At 45.9% G+C, this 21460-nt stretch overlaps 1 long non-coding RNA gene across 2 annotated transcripts in view; it reads left to right on the top strand.

Annotated features, from left to right (window-relative positions):
* The window catches only part of LOC120638502, a 51295-nt gene extending 30974 nt beyond the window's left edge, over positions 1 to 20321 (top strand). Inside the window, exons 2-4 of one of the 2 annotated variants that reach the window (XR_005660197.1) lie at positions 904 to 1076; positions 1937 to 1965; positions 18774 to 20321. This is a non-coding gene — a long non-coding RNA (uncharacterized LOC120638502). The remainder of the gene's footprint in view (positions 1 to 903; positions 1077 to 1936; positions 1966 to 18773) is intronic. The other variant, XR_005660196.1, reaches the window with a different exon arrangement.
* Positions 20322 to 21460: the final 1139 nt, after the last annotated feature.

Raw genomic sequence — 21460 nt, 5'->3', positions numbered from 1 at the left:
CCAAGTTCACACAGGAGACGTGTGACAGAGCTGGGATTAGGACCTAGGTCCTTCTGACTCCCAGGCTTGTGCTTTAACCACTGAGCCACCCTGTTTCTCTATTTTGGTATATTGGTGTGTTCTAGACTCACCTTCTCCTCTCCCCTGCCACCACAGCCTGCGACCAATTAAATTGAGGTCGTGGGTTCTAATCCCAACTCTGCTGCTTGTCAACTGTGTGATCTTGGGCAAGTCACTTAAATTCTTTGGGCCTCAGTTACCTCATCTGGAAAATGGGGATTGAGACTGTGAGCCCCATGTGGGACAACCTGATTACTTTGTATCTACCCCAGCGCTTAGAACAGTGCTTGGCACATAGTAAGTGCTTAACAATACCAACAGCATTATTCCCTTCAACTTAAGACCAGTGATACAGGACATTGCTTTGAAACTTTGACCATTAGCATCTACTCCACAGTGAAGCACTGACTGAAGTTCTCAGAAAAATACCATTGCCATTTGTCTCCAGCCATTTTAACTGTTCTACACATTTCCCTAAGAATATCAGAAGAAACTGGGGAAGAATCATAACCTGGCAAAAAGAGAACAAGCCTGGGAGTCAGGGGATGTGGGATCTAATCCCAGCCCCGGGTGACCTTTGGGCAAGGCTCTTTTCTTCTCAGGGCTTCAATCCCTCATCTGCAAAATGGGTTCTCAATACCTGTTCTCTCTCCCACTTAGACCACATGTGGAACCTCATTATCTGGTATCGAACCCAAAGCTTAGTTCAGAGCTTGGCACATTGTAAGCACTTAACAAATATTATTATTAGCATTATTATTAACGTAATTTGAGTCCTTGAATCCTAAGTAATGCTTAAAGTAGGCTGTATCCCAGGATCTCAAATCTAATTCTGTTTTTCAGGATAGAGTAAAGAGCAGAAGGTGAAGCTCTACATAGGTAACTTGCCTCAAGGAGAGGGGCTTATCCTTATTCCTGATTTTGTAGGATTAACCTTTTTAAAGACTAGGAGCCCCATGTATCCAGTTTGATTGACTTGCATCTACCCCAGGACTTAGGACCGAGCTCGACACATAGTAAGTATTTAACAAATTCCATAATTATTAATTATTAAAGACCCTTTAACCTCACAACATGGCCGAACATTAACAGACCATAACATATCCGTTTCTTACTCTTTGTAATGGGTATGTAAGCAGTCTCATTCCATCAGCTCAAGGGCTTCTCTTCCCCAGTCTCCACACTTCAAAGCTGTGGTTGGGTTTGGCACCAATGGGACAGGAAATCCAAAAGACAATTGAAGCAAGAGAATCAAATTCCCCCCAGTGAACCATTTTCCCAGGCAAACTCAGCCTCTGACTACTGGGAAAGGGGGTGCCACCATTCCTGTTTGGCAGATAAGTCGACTGAAGTCCAGAGTGGCTTTGGGACTTGTTTGGGGCAACCATGTGGCTATATATTCCCGTTCTGGAAGCACGTTCTAGACTATGGATTCTAGACCGTCAGTTCCCTGTGGGCAGGGAATGTGCCTCCCAATTCTTTTATATTGTACTCTCCCAAGTGCTTAGTACAGTGCTCTGCACACAGTAAGCGTTCAATAAATACCAATGATTGATTGATTGATTATGTCTCACTGTGAGGGTTCGGTCTCTGACTTCTCAGGTCTGAATATGGCGGGCTTGGAAGATTGAGCCTGTCCCTTGGTGGTCTCCTCGAAAAGTGGCAGGGATGAGATTTTTCCTGGCCGGGAAGTTGGAAGTTTTCTGGTTCCTGCAAATAAGCATCTGTGCCGCATTTATTAGCAGGCCGGAGGGGTTCAGAGTCTGCCTGGCAACTGGATAAAGACCGTCAGTGAAAACACTAAAGGTCAGAATTTCAGAAGTCTCGTGCAATTGTAATACCATAAAGTACTAATAAGTCTCTCTTTTTTTTTTAGGGGCTTGGTCATGTCCAAGGGAATGCCAGGTACATTTTTCTTAATGTATGAGCACAAGTTACACATAACAACCTAACAACACAATACTGCCTCTTTAATGCTAATCTATTCCTTGCAATCTACTAGATACATGTAGAATCATTGGTGTGTATCAAGAGAGCAAAATCAGATTCTGAAAATATCTGAAAGGATGCACTAGAGTGTACATAATAATGTATTTTAATCTGCCAGGCCTTAAAATTAATCATGAATTCCCACAGAGATTTTAATAATTTTGAGATGATGGTTTTTTGGGTTTTTTTTTCATCTAGCAATATTCTTGGACAGAGTTCTCTAAATGCTGCTTGGAAGAAAGGGGTGGGGGAGGGGAAAGAAGGGCTATTCCTCACTTATCAAGTTCTCAGGAGGCCTGTTTACTAGGGGAACCATCCTAACATGTTGTTGCCTTCCCTACTAAGTAAAATGCAAGGAAGGTCTTTCAGGGAAAAGCTTTATCACTTCATAAAAGTTGGCCTGTGGCAGGATGTTTATTAGGGGTAATAATGTGCATTTGTAAAGCAGTGGAAGCTGTCCTGAAGGAAACACGGTGGCGGGAGGAGCAGGGGATGTTAAAAGGAGCCTAAGTCGACTTCGCCATCCCTCATTTTCGACTCCCCCCGGAAAGCTGGAGGGTTCGGGCAGTGATGGTACTGTTAGTCCTGGCCTGCACTAAGATCCAGGAGACGTAGAGCTTCTAGAGCCCTCCATCTCGTGAACTGCATGACCCTGGGCAAGTCATTGCACCACTGCATCAATCACCTGTCCGTCTGACTCCCAGCTGACAAGTACTGGCACTCTTTTCTCCACAGGGCTGAGATGGTGAATGGGAACCTGTCCCACTCATGTAATAATAAAAATGGTGGTACTTGTTATGTGCTCACCATGTGCCAAGTACTGTTCTAAGCACTAAAGGAGATCAATCAATTGAATTTATTGAGCATTTACTGTCTGCAGAGCACTGAACTAAGCACTTCGGAGAGTACAGTATTAAAATATAACAGAATTGGTAGGCGTGCCCCGCCCACAATGAGTTTACAGTCTAGAGAAGATACAGATGAGATACATGATACCAGTCGATTAGGTTGGATACGCTCCCAGTTCTAAATGGGGCTCACAGCCTAAGTTGGAGGGAGAACAGGTATTCCACTCCCATTTTATAGATAAGGAAACTGAGGCATGGAGAAGTCCAAGTGATTTGCCCAAGTCATCACCCAGCAGGCAAATGGTGGAGCCGGGATTAGAACCCAGGACCTCAGATTTCCAGGCCATGCTCCCAATAGGACACTCTGCTTCTCCTGTCAGGGAAGGGGGGCGGTGCTTTTAGGCTTCCGAGACCTCAACCTCCACTCTGCTTGGGTGAGGCACCTCTGCATGACCCTGTTCTCTTAGCCTCTTGGAAAAGGCACAGGAACCCAGAAGTCAGGTGACCTGGTTTTTCATTCAACCTCCAACGCTTGCCTCTTGCTTGATCTTGGGCAAGTCACTCGACTTCTCTGTGCTTCAGTTTCTTCATCTGCTATTTAGAGATTAAGCTCCTGTTCTCCCTCACCCTTAGATTGTCAGTCTCATTTGAAAGGGCCTGTGACTGATCTAATTGCATCCAACCGATGGCTTCCACCTTAATCCAAGCACTAAACCTACTGTATTAGCCTCCTTGCTGACCTACCTGCCTCCTGTCTCTCTCCGCTTCAGTCCGTACTTCACTCTGCTGCCCAGATCGTTTTTCTACAAGAACATTCAGTCCATGTTTCCCCACTCCTCAAGAGCCTCCAGCGGTTGCCCATCCACCTCCTCATCAAACAGAAAGACCTTATCAGCTTGAAAGCATTCAATCACCTTACTCCCTCCTACCTCACCTTGCTGCTCTCCTACTACAACCCAGCCCTCACACTTCACTCCTCTAAAGCCAACCTACTTACTGTACCTCACTCTCATCTATCTCACCACGACCTGCCTCTGTCCTGGTACACCCTCTCTTCATATCTGACAGATAGACCATTATTCTTTCCACCTTCAAAGCCCTATTGAAGGCACATCTCACCCAAGAAGCCTTTCCTGGCTAAGTCCTTATTTCCTTTTCTCCCACTTCCTTCTGCATCCCCCGATTTGTTTCTTTATTCTCTGCCCACCCCTTCCCCAGCTTCCATCAGCCCCACAGGACTTATGTACATATCTGTAATTTACTTATTTATATTAATGTCTGTTTCCCCCTTTAGACCGCAAGCTTGTTGTGGGGAGGCAATGTGTCTGTTATACTGTTATACAGTACTCTCCCAAGTGCTTAGTACAATGCTCTGCAAACTGAAAGCAGTCAATATATCTGATTGATTGATTGAATGACTGGGTTGTAGCTACCCATCATGCTTTGATGGAATTACACACTACAAGACCTCTTTTCTCCCTTCAGTAATAATGGTAATGATAGTAAGGACAATTATGGTATTCTTAAATGGCGTTTGTTAAGCGCTTACAATGTGTCAAACACTGTTCTGAGTGTTAAGGTGGATAGAAGTTAATTAGGTTGGACACAGTACCTATCCCACATGGCATTCACAGTCTAAATAAGAGGGAGAACTGAGGCACAGAGAAGTTATGTGACATGCCCAAGGTCACACAGCAAGCAACTGGTAGAGTCAGGATTAGAACACTAATCCTCTGACTTCCAGCCACATTCTTTAATAATAGTAATAATAATTGTGGTATTTGTTTAATGCTGACTATGTTCCAAGCACTGTACTAAGAGCTGCAGTGGATACCAGCAAATTGGGTTGGACACAGTCCCTGTTCCGCAAAAGGCTCACAGTCTTAATCCACATTTTACAGATGAGGTAACTGAAGCAAAGAGAAGCAAAGAAAAGCCAGACAGCCGATAAGTGGTGGAGCCGGAATTAGAACCCATGATCTCCTGACTCCCAAGCCCAGTGCTCTATCTACTATGCCATGTTATTTCCCACGAGGCCCTGTTGCTATTTGTTAAGTGTTTCCTGACTGTCATTTCCTTGTTGGGCAGTCAGCCTTAAAGACTACTTCATGATGATAGTCAGGATACCTGACCCCAAAATAAATCAAGGAGGTATTGTCCGGCCCCTCTTCCTAAATACATCCCAAGCAAAGGGCTCAGGCCAAAGCTCTGTCTGCTTCTCTCTGGGTACATCTCTGCAATGACAAAGGAGAGGTCAGTGGAGGAAGGGGGTGGGGATAGCGGCTTTTTTCATTAGGGAGCTGACCCCCAGGGCTGGAGGGGATTGCCTCGAATTTCAACTTCCCATTAGGCTGGATTGTGTAGGAATGGCTTCCAAAGACCTTGGAGGACCAGAGTTTGGTGTGATGGAGGTGGAGATGGGAGCTGCTAGAAGAGAGCAACAAAAGTAAATCAATGGTATTTATTGAGTGCTTAATGCAGGCAGAGCACTACATAAGTGAAGGGAGAGTACACGGGCCCAGGGCAGAAATGTGAAAGGAATTAGGGCTCTCTGCCGAGTTGTGTCAGCCTAATAACCATCCTCGGCACTTACGTATTTACCCTTGTCCTCAACTTTATGTATGCAATATCAATGTATATTCGATTATTGATTTGGCTATTTTATCCTGACTACCAAATGAATCTTGGCTGTTCCTTCTGCTCTCTCTATTTGTAAATCATTGTGTCTGCCTGGTCTCTCTAAGATGCTGAGTATAGTGGTCAGCACACAGTATGCACTCAGTAGATATCCATCGATCCATCAGTGGAATTTATGGAGCACTTATTCTGTACAGAGCACTGGACTAAGCGCTTGGGAGAGTACAATACAACAGAGTTGGTAGATCTAATCCCTACCCACAACAAGCTTACAGTCTAGAGGAGTTGATTTCAGCATGAAATGCAACTACCAGGCTTAAGTATTTGAAGTGTCCATGTGGTTGAAGGGCTATCGCAAGGAGGACCTGGAACAAGTGACCTCCCCTCTCTCCATATAACAGAGAGGTTAAAGGTTCAAGGCTAAAATCATGGCAAGAGAGATTTAGGTTGGATTACGAGAACTGCCAGAGAATGAGTGTTTCAACGAAGGGCCCCTCTGGGGAGAATTCAGGGGTTTGCCCAGTGAACTAAGAGGTAAGTTGCACTTTCAGTATTTTTCCAGAAAAGCAGGGAAAGCAACAGCACTTCTGTACAGCCTCTGAGCCTTGTGATCAATCAATATATGGTATTTGTTAAGCGCTTACTATGTGCTAAGCACTGTTCTAAGCGCTGGGGTAGATACAAGCTAATCAGGTTGTCCCACGTGGGGCTCACAGCCTTAATTCCCATTTTGCAGATGAGGTAACTGAGGCACAAGGAAGTGGCTTGCCCAAGGTCACACAGCAGATGAGTGGTGGAGCCGGGATTAGAATCCAGGACTTCTGATTCCCAAGCCTGTGCTCTTGCCACTAAGCCACGTTGCTTACTGTGTGCAGAGCACTGTACTAAGCACTTGGGAAAGTATACTACAACAGAATCAGTAGACAAGTTCCCTGCCCATAATGACACAAACTGTCGTTATTATCATCACCGAAAGGATTTACTGAGTATCTACAAAGAGTAAGATCTGGTGCCTGTCCTTGAGAAGCTAACACATTGGAGATCTGATACAATCGGATTGTGTCGATTATAGACTGTAAGCCCGTCAGTGGGCAGGGATTGTCTCTATCTGTTGCCGAATTGTACATTCCAAGTGCTTAGTACAGTGTTCTGCACATAGTAAGCACTCAATAAATACTATTGAATGAATATTCTCGCAAACATTCACTACAGTGGCCTGCCCATAGAAATTGCTCAATAAATACCAGTGGTAGGTTGACAAGCACATAGAAATAAAAACATATAGTGGGTGAAAGAAACTAAGTCTAGATATTTCCCCTATCTCTAATCTATTTTAATGTCTTCTCACCCTGTAGACTGTAAGCTCCCGGTTGGTAAAGATCGCAACAAACAACTCTGTTGTATTGTACTTTCCCAAATGCTTAGCTCAGTTTTCTGCACAGAGTAAGGGCTCAGTAAACACCGCAGATCAACAGATACAAGTAGTAAGGCTAAGTGGATGAATGAATATCAAATGAACAAATGGATAAAATAGCAGCGTGGCTCAGTGGAAAGAGCACGGGTTTGGGAGTCAGAGGTCATGGGTTCGAATCCCAGCTCTGCTACTTGTCAGCTGTGTGACTGTGGGCAAGTCACTTAACTTCTCTGTGCCTCAATTACCTCATCTGTAAAATGGGGATTAAGACTGTGAGCCTCACGTGGGACAACCTTTCATTCATTCAATATTCAATAGTATTTATTGAGCGCTTACTATGTGCAGAGCACTGTACTAAGCGCTTGGGATGAACAAGTCGGCAACAGATAGAGACAGTCCCTGCCGTTTGACGGGCTTACAGTCTAATCGGGGGAGACGGACAGACAAGAACAATGGCACTAAACAGCGTCAAGGGGAAGAACATCTCGTAAAAACAATGGCAACTAAATAGAATCAAGGCGATGTACAATTCATTAACAAAATAAATAGGGTAACGAAAATATATACAGTTGAGCGGACGGGTACGGTGCTGTGGGGATGGGAAGGGAGAGGTGGAGGAGCAGAGGGAAAAGGGGAAAATGAGGCTTTAGCTGCGGAGAAGTAAAGGGGGGATGGCAGAGGGAGTAGAGGGGGAAGAGGAGCTCAGTCTGGGAAGGCCTCTTGGAGGAGGTGATTTTTAAGTAAGGTTTTGAAGAGGGAAAGAGAATCAGTTTGGCGGAGGTGAGGAGGGAGGGCGTTCCAGGACCGCGGGAGGACGTGACCCAGGGGTCGACGGCAGGATAGGCGAGACCGAGGGACGGCGAGGAGGTGGGCGGCAGAGGAGCGGAGCGTGCGGGGTGGGCGGTAGAAAGAGAGAAGGGAGGAGAGGTAGGAAGGGGCAAGGTGATGGAGAGCCTTGAAGCCTAGAGTGAGGAGTTTTTGTTTGGAGCGGAGGTCGATAGGCAACCACTGGAGTTGTTTAAGAAGGGGAGTGACATGCCCAGATCGTTTCTGCAGGAAGATGAGCCGGGCAGCGGAGTGAAGAATAGACCGGAGCGGGGCGAGAGAGGAGGAAGGGAGGTCAGAGAGAAGGCTGACACAGTAGTCTAGCCGGGATATAACGAGAGCCCGTAATAGTAAGGTAGCCGTTTGGGTGGAGAGGAAAGGGCGGATCTTGGCGATATTGTAGAGGTGAAACCGGCAGGTCTCGGTAACGGATAGGATGTGTGGGGTGAACGAGAGGGACGAGTCAAGGATGACACCGAGATTGCGGGCCTGCGGGACGGGAAGGATGGTCGTGCCATCCACGGTGATGGAGAAGTCTGGGAGCGGACCGGGCTTGGGAGGGAAGATGAGGAGCTCAGTCTTGCTCATGTTGAGTTTTAGGTGGCGGGCCGACATCCAGGTGGAGACGTCCCGGAGGCAGGAGGAGATGCGAGCCTGAAGGGAGGGGGAGAGGACAGGGGCGGAGATGTAGATCTGCGTGTCATCTGCGTAGAGATGGTAGTCAAAGCCGTGAGAGCGGATGAGTTCACCGAGGGAGTGAGTGTAAATGGAGAACAGAAGAGGGCCAAGAACTGACCCTTGAGGAACTCCAACGGTTAAAGGATGGGAGGGGGAAACCTGATTACCCTGTATCTACCCCAGCGCTTAGAACAGTGCTCTGCACATAGTAAGCGCTTAACAAATACCAACATTATTATATAACGAGATTCACACATGCTGCTGTTAGATAAGTAATCAGGGAAGACCTTGTCATTTCTAAAGATTTGAAAATGAGAGGGGATGTGGTTTGGCAAAGCTGAAGGGGGAAGGCAAGAACAACTGGTTGGAGGTAGGTCACTCCCCTGCCCCTTAGCTTTTATAGATGACATTATTGCGGCCGCTGGAGCTAAAATGGGAAGCTCTGGTTCACGGCACTGTGGGATGAGAGGCTGGCTGTTTTAGCAGCCACTAGCTAAAACCTCATCTCCTCCAGGAAACTTTCCCTAAGTGATCTCTCATCTCTCCACCGCATCTCCCTCCCTACTTCATGACTTTCCTCTTAAGCACTTTAGGTATTCATCCCATCCCTTCCAGTCACAGCACTTAGGTTCATATCTTTAAACTCCTCTGCTTCCCTCTCCCTGCCATTTGTCGAGAAGCCGCATGGTGTAGTGGATAGATCACGGGCCTGGGAGTCAGAAGGTCGTGGGCTCTAATCCTAGCTCCACCATTTGTCTGCTGTGTGACCTTGGGCAAGTCCCTTCACTTCTCTGGGCCTCACTTACCTCATCCATAAAATGGAGATTGAGACTGTGAGTCGCACATGGGACTGGGACTGTGTCCAACCCCATTTTCTTGTACCCACCCCAGCGCTTCTTATAGTGGCTGGTATATAGTAAATGCTTAACACATGCCATGATTATTTTTATTATTATTTTCATGTCTGTATCCCTGACTAGATTGTAAGTTTTTTGAGGACACACTGCATCTGCTAAGGCTACTGTGCTCAACCAAGCGCTTAATGCAGCATTCTGCACAGAGTAAGCACTCAATAAATACTACCGATTGATTGATTGATTGATTGAACTCTCAAGTGTCTGGGACGGAAATCCTTAATCTGAAGGTTTGAGCATGCTGGAGATCCTTTTCTGCCTGATTAACTGTCAAAACAACATTTGATATTCTCTAAAGAGGTGCAGATGGCTGTTTCAATAATCACAGTCAGTATCCAGTTTTGGAAATAAGGTGGGATTAGGTGGTGCTGGAGGGAAGATGGGAGACTGCAGGCCAGAATCTCCTGGTTCACTTCTGCGGAAATATAAAAGAGCCAGAGACCAAAGTGTCATCTTGTCACATCCATTTCGGTACCGATCCTGCACGTTCCTTCTAAGTCTTTGGAAAGAGCACACCCAGAAGTGGCATGGCCTAGTGGAAAGAGCACAGGCCCGAGAGTCAGAGGACCTGGGTTCTAAAGCCAGCTCTGCTGGGTGACTCGTCCAAGTCACTTAACTTTTCTTTGCCTCAGTTTCCTCCCTTGTAAAATGGGGATTAAATACCTGATTTCCCTCCTAGTTAGACCGTTGAGCCCCATGCCGGACAGGGACTGTGTTTGTACCTACCCCCAATACTTAGAATAGCATATGATACATGGTAAGCCCTTAAATACCAATAAAACAAAATAAAGACAAAAACCCAGCCAGACCTAAGACAGTGAATGAGGAGTGGGTTGGACAAAGTGGTCCATCCAGCCCAGTGAGCTGGCTCTCACAGTGCTTGAAGGAACGATGTGAAGGTTGCTCTCTTGGTATCCTGGTAAAGGCAGATTTCAAACAGAAGGAACCAGCCCAGAAAGGGAAAGTCCTTTACTCTCAAAGCAAGTGAGCCAGATCTAGGGCCCGAAACATCAGACACATAGTTCACTGCTCTAATGCCCCTCTGACCCTCATCCCTAATCTGTCTGAAGGACAAATGGCTCTCTCAGCATCTCTCCGGAACCACCAGGATTGGGCCATGGGGGAAGAAGCTGTCAGTGCTAAGAGGAGTCTATTTAGCCACCTTCCAAAACCAACCTTGTAATGTTTTCAATTAAACTATATTACTTATGTTCCACTATTTATATGGATTTTGCACAGCTGTTTACACTAATATGCATTAAAATGGGTAATTACCACAGCAATCACGGTTTGACACAATACTCTTGCCAGCTCTTAAATATAGAGCAGTGTCTTAGTCAAACAAGCACACAGTTGTGTACCCCACCCAACCTGAAACATTTGTATGCCGGGAATAAGGTCAATACGCCTTGCCGTCTTATCACGAAGCCAATATGTTGCATATTTCAGATCTGAGTGGCAATTTATTTGTTTGGGATTTTTCTCTTGGTTTTCCGGGGAGAGACAATTATTTGTTGACAAAGGGCAGCGGAGCCCAATTGTGTTTTTTTATGGTGAGCAGGTGGAGGTGGGGGCTGAGGAGAGCCAGGAAGTGCTTGACTGCGTCTGACACAGCAGTTTCTCTTCTGTATTACTTTTTTATTTTATTTTTTATGAGGCTGCAGCAAATTGATGGCCCCCAATACCTTAGTCAATAAAATGTTGTGGAAATTCCAGCTGTGGATTAGGAAGGGTTTAGATGAAAAAAGAGGGATGGGATGAAGGTCTCAGCTGAAGTTGCTGCTCTGCTTTGGGAGGAGCTGAAGTCATGAGAAGCAACATGGCCTAGTGGGCAGAGCCTGGTCTTAGAAAGCAGAGGACATGGGCTCTAATCTCCACTACTTTCCTGATGTGTGACCTTGGGCAAGCTCCTTTGTTTTGGTGTTTCTGTTTCCTCATCTGTAAAATGGGGAAGCAGCGAGACCTAGTGGAAAGAGTATGGGCCTGGGAGTCAGAGGACCTGGATTCTAATTCCAGCTCTGCCACCTGTCTGCTGGGAGACCTTAGGCAAGTCACTTAACTTGTCCCAAAGCGACAGGTGTAAATTAAATCCTCCTCCCTCCATCTTAGACTGTGAACCCTTTGTGGGATATTGACTGTGCCCAACATGATCAGCTTGTAGATTAGTTTAGCACAGTGCTTGCTTGACAAATGGTAAACACTTAACAAATACCATAAAAAAAATCCCCATTCTCCCTCCTACAGATGGTGCATCTCTTGTGGGGAAGGGACTGGATCCAGTTGGATTATCTTGACTCTAGTATAGTGCTTGGCACCTAGTAAGCACTTAACAAATACCACAATTATTAGGCTACTGAAAACACAAGCTGCTCTTTTGTTTTGCAATAACCGTAGTTTTGGTTAAGCACTTATTACATGCTAAGCACTGTACTAAGCATCAGGGAAAATACAAGATAATTAGGTTCCACTTGGGTCTCACTCTTTAAGTAGGAGGAAGAACAGTTATTGAATCCCCATTTTGCACATGAGGGAATTGAGGCAGAGAGCAGTCAAGGATTTGCCCCAGGTCATACAGCAGGAATCAATGGTATTTATTGAGCGCTTACTATGTGCAGAGCACTGTACTAATCTCAATGGAGAGTATGATACAAGATAATTTTCAGACATGTTCCCGGTCCATAATGAGTTTACAGTCTAGAGGTACAGGTACATGGTGGAGCTGAGATTAGAATCCAGGTACTCTGACTCCCAGGCCCATGCTCTTACCATTAGGTCATGTTGCTTCCCTCAGAAGTGTTGTACCCTCTAAAGTGTTCAGTAGAGTGCTCTGCACACAGTCAGCAATAAATAAATTCCACTGATTGACTGACAAAGTCTCCACAGAAAAATCTGCTGTGTCTGCATGAAGGTCGCTCTGGCTTTCAGCGTTCGGCCTCACGGCGGCTTATGCTAAGGCCTGACGGATGCTCCGAATTAGCGGCTTGGGCCCACTCCTCAGGAAAAGGGCGACAGCAAGGCTCACAGCCCAAAAGGGCCAAAAAATGGGCTGCAGTTCACCTGAGCATTGAATTTGACCCCTGGCTCCAGGCTGACCACAGAATAGGTTGCAGGGTGCATGGTTCCCAGACCCAGGGATCGACTGTGAGCCCCATATGAGACAGAGACTGTGTCTAACCTCCTGATTTCCTTGTATCCACCCCACCGTTTAGTACAGTGCCTGGAACATAATAAGCGGTTAACAAATACCACAATTATTATTATTATTGTTTGGTACTCAGAGGAGAGAAGCATCATTCCATAACTTGGGGCCAGAGGCTGATGGCCAAACATGTGTGAGAGTAACTGCATAGGACGTGTGTGTCCAGCCAAAAAGAACTTTAAGAGATTCCATCGTTTAGCTGTTTCTCCAAAAATACCAGTGACTGACTGACTGACTGCCACCTGAGAGACAGAATTTCCTGTTGCATCAATCGATACAATTAAGCAATAATATTGAGTGCTTACTCTGTGCAAAGCATTCTGAGTAAGTGAGGCGATCGTTACCTAAGTGCTTCTGGGGTATGGATTCCAGTGTGTGGGTGACTGAACGGGCACTAGGCACCCCCTCCGAGTGAGACCACTCCCGGCTGTGCCTGACACACACACGCCAAGCCGCTTCCCTTTTAACTGGAGATTTCCCCAGCGTGAATTGCACTGAAAACTTCAGGGGCTTCTGTTCCACTTTAAATTTCACCCCATTCCTGTCCACAGTAAAAGTTCACCCGATACCATGGGCTAGCACAGTTAATAGAGTGTGATGCTCCCGCATACTGTTAGATAGGAACTCAGAGTCCCACTGGCACCCAGCTACCTCTAGGCTAGAACTCAGTAGCTTTTAGAGAGCTCGTCGCCACAGCCCAGAACAGCTCGGGACTATATCACCTCATCAATTACTATTTATTGAGCACCCCACAGGGTGCTGTTCCAGATCCCGCCCTTCCTGGGAGGAGAATGGCTTCACACCTCGGTGAAGCTGCAGGAGACTCTGAGGAGGCAGAGAGGTGACCAGCACCTTCTGACCAGACATGACCCCGCTCACCCGGCTGGTCTTCCATTGGATTGGCTCCCGTCTCTGTCTTCCTCAGGGATGACAGAAGGGCAGTAAAGAGCCACATAGCATTCTGAGGCAGCTATGGTTAGCCTGGCAAATTCCAACAGCGGTGGTGATGAGATGAGATGAGATGAGATGAGATGAGATGAGATGAGATGAGATATGAACCAAGATCCTTGGAGATCCCAAAGGCGGACCTGGGGTGGGGTCGCAGGGCGATAAACCGGGGGGGCACGGACCACTTAAATCACTTTGGGCAGGGAATGTGCCTGTTTATTGTCACTTCTGACTCTCCCAAGTGCTTAGTACAGTGCTCTGCACACAGTAAGCGCTCAATAAATATGACTGAGTGAATACTCTCCCAAGCACTTAATATGGTGCTCTGCCCAGAGTAAGCGCTCAAAAAGTATCATGGATTTCAGGCTGGAAAAAGGGATACATTTGGAGGATGAGAACTAGGAAGACCCGTATGCCCTAATTCCCCAGCAAGTTATGGAGCCTAGTGAAGGCCGGGGTGAAATCCTGATTCAATAAAAGAAGTTCTTTAGCATCAGTTTGGGATTGTCTGGGATTTAGGACACCTTCGCTCTGAACCAAACCCAGATATCTAAGTTTGCTCAACAACGTACAACAAATGGGAGCCTATTTTTTTTTTAACTTTCTATTAAGACTGAGGCCCAGGGAGGACTCAGTAAAATCTTTCATGGATGGGAAAAAAAGCCCTGCACAGATAATACTGTGGGTCAGGACTATCTCTACCATCTCTACTGTGTTGTACTGTCCCAAGCAGTTACTACAGTCCTCTGCACAAAGTAAGCGCTCAATCTAAATTCCTGATTGATTGCTTCTTTGCTCTGCCGGCATAGACAGGTATGTCGGACTGAGAAGAGAATCACCTTGGTGTGGAAACAAGGCTGTTGAGACTGGGGCAGGGGTTGCAATCTGGAGCTCCACCTCAGGGTGTAGCACAGTGCTGAGCATACAGTATGAATTTAGATTGTGAGCCCCTCCCCCACAGCGAGGCAAAGGGACAGGATCTAATTCCCACCTCTGTATTCTTTCCCAGTGCTTAATGCAGTGCTCTGTACACAGTAAGTGTTTAATAAATACTAATACTACTAATAAATACTATTACTAGTTACCAGATACTACAATTATCATTATTAAACAGTGCCTGGCACTGCAAACATCACACATGACTACGTAACAAGTGACAGGAATGATCACAATGCAGTTGGGGCTGTGGGTGGAGCTTTGGCTTTTGCAGTTATACAAGACCTCGAGTGAATTTCACAGTCAGTGGTGTCTTTTTGAAACACAAAGGACAGCCATATGGAAGCCCCACATAACCTGCGTAATAAGCACAGTGAAATGTTCATCTCTTACTTCTGAGTTGGTAAATAAAGGCAGATAATACTGTGGGCGGGAAACATATCTACCAACTCTAGACTATAAACTCGTTGTGGGCAGGGAATATGTCCATTCATTGTTATATTGCACTCTCCCAAGTTCTTTACCCTCTGCAGAGTTTCCGGTCCTCTACCAGTCTCAACTACAGGAGGGAAAGTCAACCAGAGGCCTATTCCATTCCTAGCTAGCTAGTGGAAGGCAATCTGCTACAAGTCAAAACTCACCTGTGCTGGGAAGCAGCAGCACGGGAGAGAGGTGAGGGCAGAGACTCGTTTAATGCAGGAAAGGAAGCAATGATGAACTACTTCCCATATTTTTACCAAGGAAACTCTATGAACCCGCTACCAGAACGATTGCAGTTGTAAGCGGGGTGTTATGGGAGAGATGTGTCCATGGCATTGCTATGGGTCGGACATGACTCGACAGCATAAGACAACAATAACAACCCAAGTGCTTAGTACAGTGCTTTGCACACAATAAGTGCTTAATATATATATGACTGAATCAATGAAGTTTGTTGTACTCTCCCAAGCACTTAGTACAGTGTTCCTCACAAAGTCAGCACTCAACATAAACCACTGACTGATTTTTACTCTGTGGGCATAGATGGGTATATTGGACTGAGACGTGAACCCCCACAGTGTGGAAACAAGGCTGTTGAGGCTGGGGCATCATTTCTGGTATCCTGCTAGTGCCATCATTGTCCCCCCTCACCCAGTTAATTCAGTGGTATTTATTGAGCACTTACTGTGTGCACAGCACTGTACTAATCACTTGGGTGAGTACAATATAATAATAATGTTGGTATTTGTTAAGCGCTTACTATGTGCAGAGCACTGTTCTAAGCGCTGGGGTAGATACAGGGTGATCAGGTTGTCCCGCGTGGGGCTCACAGTTTTAATGCCCATTTTATAGATGAGGTAACTGAGGCACCGAGAAGTTAAGTGACTTCCTCACAGTCACACAACTGACAAGTGACAAAGTCAGGATTCGAACCCTTGACCTCTGACTCCCAAGCCCGTGTTCTTTCCACTGAGCCACGCTGCTTCTCTAACCATATATAATATAACCATATAACAGACACATTCCATGCTGAAGTGGGTGGGGTGCATTGAATACAAAAAATATCTGTGGTATTTGCAAAGCCCCTACTAGGTTCCAAGCACTGGGGTACAAGACAATCATGTTGGACACGGCCCCTATTTCACAAGGGACTCTCAGCGTAAGTAGGAGGAAGAACCGGTACTGAATCGGCATTTTACAAATGAGGGAACTGAGGCACAAAAAAGTAAAGTGACTTGTCCAAGATCACACAACAGACAAGTGGCATGGCTGGATTTAGAACCCAGGGGCTCTAACGCCCAGGTCTGGGTTCTTTCCACTAGGTCACAGTGCTTCTCTAAATTTCCCCCCGCCCCCTACCACAAACACACAACACTGTATGTGATTGCATTATCTCCATCATCATCATCATCAGTGGAATTTATTGAGTTCTTACTATGGTGCAGAGCACTGTATTCAACACTTGGAAGAGTACAATAGAGCAGAGTTGGTAGACATATTCCCTGCCCACAATGACTTTTCAGTCTAGAGTTTATATTATGCTTTGTATGTTATGCTGGGGATGTGAAGTCCCACAGAGGCCTGCATGAGTCTACCTGAACCCCTGAACCAGAAGGATTTCTCTAGGGTGGCCCTTGACCCCACTCCTCGCTCCAGAGCCATTGTGTACCCCTCCCAGGGGCCGCGTCCTCCAACTGCCAAACCCATATGGGGCCTGCCTCTACCGGACTGGGCTCAATCAAAACCTACTTCTCATCTCTTTCTCAGGCACCAGGGCCAAACATTTTTAAAGTCTATTCCTGTTGGAGCCTAGGTTTCTCCGGAATGGCATTTGTTATTATGATTTATCATGTCTTTGGCTTTACTGGTTTCCTTGTTACTGCACAGGACATCAAAAAGACACAGTCCTTGCCTTAGGGCTGAAAATCAGACTTGAGCCAATAGACAAAATGTACCAGATAAGGAGGTAGTTAGATCTCAGAGATGCAAATTCCCAGATTTATATTTGTGCTTTTTTCCTTCCCTCTCCTTTTAACCAGTAAAAGGATTCTTTGTCGGGAAACAAACGAGAAATTCCCCCTTTTATTTTTCTCGGAACAAGAGCAATGACAAATCCCTAAAAGAAAATGAGAGGTCTTAGGTCTGTGCTTCTCAGTGATGAGGCTTTGGATTTTGAGTCAGGTCTCAGTCCTGATCATCCGGTGGCCTGGGGGAATTCCCCTAACCTGTCCCTGCCTCCATTTTCCTTCACCGGAATGAATGATCCTCCTCAGAATTGGCAAATATTATTAATTCAGGGCCAAGTAAGGCAAGGCTTTATGTCAGGTGCTGTCTGAAGCAGTTTTGACAGGCATGGTCTCTTCCCTTGAGGAACATAAACTCTAAAACATTTCCCTGAAGAAAAATGAAGGGATTTTTGCTCCAAGCTTCTATCCAAGAGCAAATTAACGTGGCAGGGAAATTGACATTTCCCTTATGGTTTTTTTTTTGAACTTTTTGTTGTTTCAAAATATTTGAGGAAGAGCAAACAAATAAAAATAGGCTTCCTATTATTTTCTATTCAGAAACATTTACCTTTTAATTTTTCTTCTGCTATCTTTCTTAAACAGGACAGAAGCAATCATGGCTCCATTTTGTATGTGTTGTTTCACACAGTAAAAAGACAACATGTATGAAAGATTGGGAAGTTGGAGGATGTGGGGGGCACCCGAAAAACTTCTCCTAGACCAGCGCTGTGGTCCTGGATCTCATTTCCCCAGCTTTCAATAAACTGGGCATCTACTTTCCGAAATGATAAGCTCCCTGTGGGCAGGGAACAAATCTACCAACACTTTTGTATTGTATTCTCCCAAGCGCTTTGTACAGTGCTCTGCAGTCAGTAAGTGCTCAATAAATACCATCAATTGATTGATTGAGGTAAAATTGTCAAAATCTGACACCAACGTTCTCAAAATGGTGATTTAATGGACAGGGAAAAAGGACCTGCCTCATTGGTAGCACTTACGTACATATCTTACATACTCTATTTTTTTAGTACTAACCCATATGTGTATCGGCTTTTTCTTATTCGTTCAATTCATTCATGCATTCATTTATTCATTCATTCACTAATTCAATCATATTTAGTGAGTATTTCCTGTGTTCAAAGCACTGTACTAAGCGCTTGGAAGAGTACGATTCAACAGTAAACGGCCATATTCCTGGCCCACAATGAGCTCACAGTCTTACTTTAATATTTGTCTCCCCCACTGGAATGTCAGCTCCCTGAGGTCAGGGATCGTATTTACTCACCCAACTGAACTCTCCTAAATGTTTAGTACAGTGATCTGCAGAGGAGAAGCTCTTGGTAAATACTACTCGACTGGCTGGTAATCACGGAATGAGGGTCATCAGACCAGGGTGGGGGAGGAGGGGAGGCAGGAGGGAAGGGGTGTGAATCTCATCTGATCAGGGCAGAAAAGTGAAAAATGACACCATCTTTGCAGCACCTTTCTCTGTCTGAACCGGCTGCACCTCCTCCTTGGAATTTTAATCTGGAAATCGTCTCGAAGAGGATGAAGAGCAAAACCAGGCGTGATGCATATTTAGGGCTTGGTTTCTGAAGTTTCCATTTAATGGTGCTTTCTCATCAAGCGCAGGAGCGCGGTACGCACCTCCAGATGGTCTATACAAATGCTTTGCCGTACTTCACTCACTCTTTGCATGTCAAGCATCTCTGGGACTAAATACATCACCAATTAGCATCTTATAATCATTTGACAGAAATGATTCCTCATTATTTCATACATTTGCTTTGACAATATTTGCACATTGTGATCTTCCTCTCTTGATTTTTATCAATCCAGGCAGGAGTGACTGGGAGAGGGCTTTTTAGTCCTTGGATCATTTGCCCCAGTTACAAAATACTGAAGGAAGAGAAACGGTGGAAGATTCTTTAAGAGTACCGTGTCCCTGAAAATGGAGAAGGCTTACCGTATTTCCTGCAATATAAGTATATCTATTCACACACAGGATGTTGCTAGCTGTTTGGTTGTACCTCACCTGGCCCACCTCCCTGGATATTTGTACGTTAACCATCACAATGGACAGTTACTCGATGGATTAGTAAAAGTTAAGTGCGAGTTTGTATTTGGATAGGTAGGTTAGGATAGGTAGATGGTTAAGATCATATGCCAGATATCTGAAAGCCTGAGATGTAGCACAAAAAGCGATCCAAACTCTGAAGAAGAAGTTGTCTATGTCACAGAACCTGTGATCAAACTGGCAAGGACAGAGGGGAAAATAGATTGAGGCAGAGCTGAAGGAGCAAAGCAAGGTGAAAACAGCAAGTCAATACCTGAAAGGCATCAGGACCCCCTCAGATCTTGAAAGGGCATTGACGGGGCAGCCTCCGGAACCATGTGCCCCATGAGGCAAGAGCCCGACTGGTCACTCCCTTGCGTGACCTGATGATGTCATGTGCTATGCTCTGTGTGACATCATCCCATTGCACCAACTGCCCAGTACAGGAGGAGGCCCTCCCTGGAACCACCCACTCCAATTTCAGAGAGCACCCACCCGCCTGCTGAACGCTGGGAGGATGGGTGGGTGCCAGGCCTAGTGGGACGGGGGAGCGGGAGTGAATACTCCACAGGGCATGGCGGTGGTGGTGCTGGGGAGCTGGGTCAGAGCTACTGCTCCCACCCCGGCCACAACAGAACATGAGCCATTTTCCTGGCACTACCACTGCCAGGCCCAGCAGTTTTTGCCAGGCTATGGAGAAAGACAAGGAGGTGGAGGAGGAGGAGGAGAAGGAGGGCAACACCAAGGGAGTTCCATCCATGCCTGACTCCCAGGGACGGTGCTGAGGCTGGGCTCTAGTTCTCTCCCTCTCCCTCTCCGTTCGCTCCTGCCTCCTGCCCTCTCCAACAGGACCCTGGCTCCCTCAGCCTCATATCCACACATTCCCTCCTACAGACCCATCCTCTTATTGCCCACCATGGCCCTCTTCCCCAGTATCATGCCATGCAATGCCCCCCAAACCTTGTGGCAGAGTTTTTTTCCATCTCAGGGGAGAGTGGAGTTGATGAGAGGCAAGGGAGGATTACTGAAAAAGGAAATCAACATCGTTGCCTTACATACGCAACCTCAGAGGGGCATGGCAGGGGCTGTGCACATACCTGTTGGCCATCATGTTGAAGGTTCTGGTTCAAGCGCCGTCTTGAATGTCCCAAGAGGCCTCCACGTTGACTATGCTGAGAGAAGTGCCATCCCATCTTCTGTGTGTAGCCCTGAGGAAACCATTTACTTTTCTTGCCATCAGAGGTTGACCTGTAAATATTCCCAAAATAACTAGTTCATTCTGCACTATGATGGTGTTACTACTAAATACTGAAAAAGGAAAAAGGAACTTACATAGATCGTGGAGCCTTAATTCTGGAAAGTATTCCCCGCTGGTTCGCTCAGGGTTTTGACGATACATCTGCCAGTAGCCATGTACAAGTTAGGGGCTGAGGGATTGAGAGGACACTCGACAATCCTACTCAGAGGAGATTTCTGATTGAAGGACAGAAGTTCTTGGGTCGGCCACTGAAGATCCAGACTTTCTGTCCAGATTCGGTTGAGCCTTGAACCAAAATAAAAAACTACAGTGAGTTAAAGGAACAGAAGGGGAGTTTTCACAACTGGATGCCGATAGTGGGTACGACATCATTCACAGGGGAACCTTAAAGCCGGACTCTCGATATCCAGGGACCATTCCAACTAGCCTTCATGCCCCATGTATAATATCTGGTTGACAGAAGTCTAATCTAACACGGACCACAGGGAGAAAGTTTGCCCTCCTCTACTATGTCCCAAAGCACCACATCTATAGCTTATCAATTATTTGCCCCAATAACATGGAGACATGGTTCCCAAATACTTTATACAACAGAGATAATCAATTCTTAAAAGTCACTGAAATCCTCAGTGTTGACCCATCCACAAGGCAGTACGTGAAGCACTGCCATGTGGAGATTTCTTTAAAGAGGGAAAACCAAGTGAGTACGTATAAAGTGGAAAAGCTAAGAGGTAAAAAGATGATGTGGGAAAATGTCCTGGAATGAAAAGAAGGAAGAAAGTTATTTGCATTGTAGTGTTTATTTTAGGAAGCAGAGTGGCCTAGTTGAAAGGGCATGGACTAGGGAGTCAGAGGATCTGAGTTCTAATCCCGGCTCTGCCACTTGCCTCCTGTGGAACCTTGGCAAGTCACTTAACTTCTCTCTGCTCACTTAACTTCTCTCTGCCGCAGATCCCTCACCTGCAAATAGGGATTCAATACCTCTTCTCCCTCCTACTTAAACCACAAGCCCTGTCTGGGACCTGATTATCTTATATCTACCCCAGATACTTAGTACAGTGTTTGGCACATAGTAAGCACTTAGCAAATGGTATTATTATTATTATTATTGCTATTATGGACTTTGGGTGCAGGTTGGGGGATATTTGGAGTGAGCATTAAACCCATCCTCCATCTCTAGCACTTATAAACATATTTACGCCCATCCTCAGC

The sequence above is a fragment of the Ornithorhynchus anatinus genome, chromosome 7, assembly GCF_004115215.2.
Source record: "Ornithorhynchus anatinus isolate Pmale09 chromosome 7, mOrnAna1.pri.v4, whole genome shotgun sequence".
NCBI lineage: Eukaryota > Metazoa > Chordata > Mammalia > Monotremata > Ornithorhynchidae > Ornithorhynchus > Ornithorhynchus anatinus.
This window is presented reverse-complemented; position numbering and strand designations above follow the sequence as displayed.